We start from the raw sequence: 3,971 nt of genomic DNA, 5'->3' as shown, positions 1-3,971 counted from the left end.
AGAGCACAGGCTCCGGATGTGCAGGCTCAGCGGCCATGGCTCACGGGCCTAGCTGCTCCGCAGCATGTGGGATCCTCCCAGACCGGGGCATGAACACGCATCCCCTGCATCGGCAGGCGGACTCTCAACCACTGCGCCACCAGGGAAGCCCAAGAATGGCATTTTATATTCCCGGTTCAAACTCAGCTTGTGTTCACCCCTTCCTTTATGGTCTTATTTTGTTATGAAACTATTATATCCTTTCCCTCTATTTCTCTTCACTTGTGCAAATAATTTTAAACATGTTCTCTTTTCCTCCAAATTAAATTTAGCATAGACTAAAATTTAGTAGTTGGGTAATTGTTACCTCTATTCTGGAAGTTTGTAACACATAAAACAATTGATTAAATTCATACTAATGAATTTAACTTAGAAACCTAACTTAGAAAATTGGTGGGTGGATATCTCCCTGACCTTTTTCCTTTTGTACTTTCTCTCGCTTTCTGCTCCATTGGAATAAGTATTGTCATTAAATTGGTTGCTCCGTTTAAGTCAGTATTTCATACTATTCCCATAATGGGGTGTTTCCAGTTTTAGCTTAGAGTTAAGGTTGGAAAAAAGGGTACGGTTTTTTCTACCTGTAACTTTAGTTTCACAAATATAATTATTGAGTCATAGTCATCAGAGAAGCTCAAAAGTCAATAAATCATAAGGAATTCACCATGACAATCAGACAAGAAAGGGAAATAAAAGGAAATCAAATTGGAAAAGAAGAAGTAAAACTGTCACTGTTTGCAGATGACATGATACTATACATAGAAAATCTGAAAGCTGCTATCAGAAGACTACTAGAGCTCATCAGTGAATTGGTTAAAGTTGCAGGATACAAAGTTAATACACAGAAATCTCTTGCATTCCTATACACTAACAATGAAAGATCAGAAAGAGAAATCAATGAAACAATCCCATTTGCCAATGCATCAAAAAGAATAAAATACCTAGGAATAAACCTGCCTAAGGAGGCAAACGACCTGTACTCTGAAAACTACATGACACCGATGAAAGAAATCAAAGATGACACAAACAGATGGACAGATATACCATGTTCTTGGACTGGAAGAATCATTATTGTCAAAATGACTGTACTACCCAAGGCAATCTACAGATTCAGTGTAATCCCTATCAAATTACTAATGACATTTTTCCCAGAATTAGAACAAAATATTTTACAATTTGTATGGGAACACAAAAGACCACAGGTAGCCAAAGCAATCCTGAGCAAGAAAAAAGGAGCTGGAGCAATCCAGCTCCCTGAGTTCAGTCTATACTACAAAGCTACGGTAATCAAAACGGTATGGTACTGGCTCAAAAACAGAAATATAGATCGATGGAACAGTATAGAAAGTCCAGAGATAAACCCATGCACCTATGGTCACCCAATCTATGACAAAGGAGGCAAGAATACACAATGGAGAAAAGACAGTCTCTTCAATAAGTGGTGCTGGGAAAACTGGACAGCTACAGGTAAATGAATGAAATTAGAACACTCCCTGATACCATACACAAAAGTAAACTCAAAATGGATTAAAGACCTAAATGTAAGGCCAGATACTGTAAAACTATTAGAGGAAAACATAGGCAGAACACTCTGACATAAATCTCAGCAAGATCTTTTTCGATCCACCTCCTAGAGTAATGAAAATTAAAATAAAAACAAAAATAAACAAAAATAATTAAACTTAAAAGCTTTTGCACAGCAAAAGAAACAATAAACAAAAAGACAGCCCTCGGGCTTCCCTGGTGGCGCAGTGGTTGAGTGTCCGCCTGCCGATGCAGGGGACACGGGTTCGTGCCCTGGTCTGGGAAGATCCCACATGCTGCGGAGCGGCTGGGCCCGTGAGCCATGGCCGCTGAGACTGCGCGTCCGGAGCCTATGCTCCACAACGGGAGAGGCCACAACAGTGAGAGACCCGCATACCGCAAAAATAAAAAAAAAAGACAACCCTCAAAAGGGGAGAAAATATTTGCAAATGAAGCAACCGACAAGGGATTAATTTCCAAAATATACAAACAGCTCATGCAGCTCAGTATCAAAAAAGCAAACAACGCAATCAAAAAATGGGCAGAAGACCTAAATAGACATTTCTCCAGAGAAGACATACAGATGGCTAAAAAACACATGAAAAGATTCTCAGCATCACTAATTATTAGACAAATGCAAATCAAAACTACAATGAGGTATCACCTCACACCGGTCAGAATGGCCATCATCAAAAAGTCTACAAACAGTAAATGCCAGAGAGGGTGTGGAGAAAAGGGAACCCTCCAACACTGTTGGTGGGAATGTAAATTAGTATAGCCACTATGGAGAACAGTATGGAGGTTCCTTTAAAAAACTAAAAATAGAGCTACCATATGATCCAGCAATCCCACTCCTGGGCATTTATCTGGAGAAAACCATAATTTGAAAAGATACATGCACCCCAGTGTTCATTACAGCACTATTTACAATAGCCAGGACATGGAAGCAATCTAAACGTCCGTCGACAGATGAATGGATAAAGAAGATGTGGTACATATATACAAAGGAATATTACTTAGCCATAGAAGAAGTAATGCCATTTGCAGCAACATGGATGGACCTAGAGACTGTCATACTGAGTGTAGTAAGTCAGACAGAAAGGCAAATATGATAGTGCTTATATGTGGAATCTAAAAAAATGGTACAAATGAACTTAGCTACAAAACAGAAATAGAGTTACAGATGTAGAAATCAAACTTACTGTTGCCAAGGGGCAAGGTGGGGGAGGGATAAATTGGGAGATTTGGATTAATGTATATACACTATTATATACAATATAGATAATAATAAGGACCTAATGTGTAGCACAGGGAACTCTACTCAATACTCTGTAATGGCCTGTACGGGAAAGGAATCTAAAAAAGAGTGGATATATGTATAACTGATTGACTTTGCTGTACACCTGAAACTAAAACAACATTGTAAATCAACTATACCCCAATAAAAATTCATTTTAAAAAATTATTTCTTACCTCTTTGTTTCCTGGTGTGTGAGGAGAGGGGATTAAGCGCACCACTTAAAGGAGCTCCAGAAACGGGCGTGAGCCATGGCTATCAGCGCGGACACCAGAGACAGGCATGAGACGCTAAGGCAGCTGCTGCAGCCACCAAGAAGCCTGTGTGCGAACACAGGTCACTCTCCACACCTCTCCTCCCGGGAGCCTGTGCAGCCCGCCACTGCCAGGGTCCCAGGATTCAGGGACAACTTCCCCGGGAGAACGCGCGGCGCGCCTCAGTCTGGTGCAATGTCACCCTGGCCTCTGCCGCTGCAGGCTCGCCCCGCATCCGTACCACTGCCTCCCCCCAGCTTGAGTGAGCCAGAGCCCCCGAATCAGCTGCTCCTTTAACCCCGTCCTGTCTGAGCGAAGAGCAGTTGCCCTCAGGCAACCTACACACAGAGGCGGGGCCAAATCCAAAGCGGAACCCCTGGAGCTGTGCGAACAAAGAAGAGAAAGGGAAATTTCTCCCAGCAGCCTCAGAAGCAGCGGATTAAAGCTCCACAATCAACTTGATGTACCCTGCATCTGTGGAATACCTGAATAGACAACGAATCATCCCAAATTGAGGAGGTGGACTTTGGGAGCAAGATATATTATTTTTTTCCGCTTCTGCATCTAATTTGTTTCTGGTTTTATGTTTATCTTAGTTTAGTTTAGTATTTAGACTTTATTATCATTGGTAGATTTGTTTATTGATTTGGTTGCTCTTTTCCTTTTTTTATATATAGATATATATATATATTTTTTTCCTTTTCCCCTTTTTGTGAGTATGTGTATGCTTCTTTGTGTGAGTTTTTCTGGATAGCTTTCCTTTTACCATTTTTCCTAGGGTTCTGTCTGTCCCTTTTTTTTTTTTAAGGATAGTTTTTAGCACTTGTTACCATTGGTGGATTTGTTTTTTGGTTTGGTTG

At 40.9% G+C, this 3,971-nt stretch overlaps 1 protein-coding gene across 2 annotated transcripts in view; it reads left to right on the top strand.

Annotated features, from left to right (window-relative positions):
• Nucleotides 1-3,971, top strand: part of VPS13A (vacuolar protein sorting 13 homolog A) — a 280,175-nt gene that overhangs the window by 246,143 nt on the left and 30,061 nt on the right. The gene's annotated exons all lie outside the window — the stretch shown is intronic.

This window comes from Physeter macrocephalus, chromosome 9 (genome assembly GCF_002837175.3).
Source record: "Physeter macrocephalus isolate SW-GA chromosome 9, ASM283717v5, whole genome shotgun sequence".
NCBI lineage: Eukaryota > Metazoa > Chordata > Mammalia > Artiodactyla > Physeteridae > Physeter > Physeter macrocephalus.
This window is presented reverse-complemented; position numbering and strand designations above follow the sequence as displayed.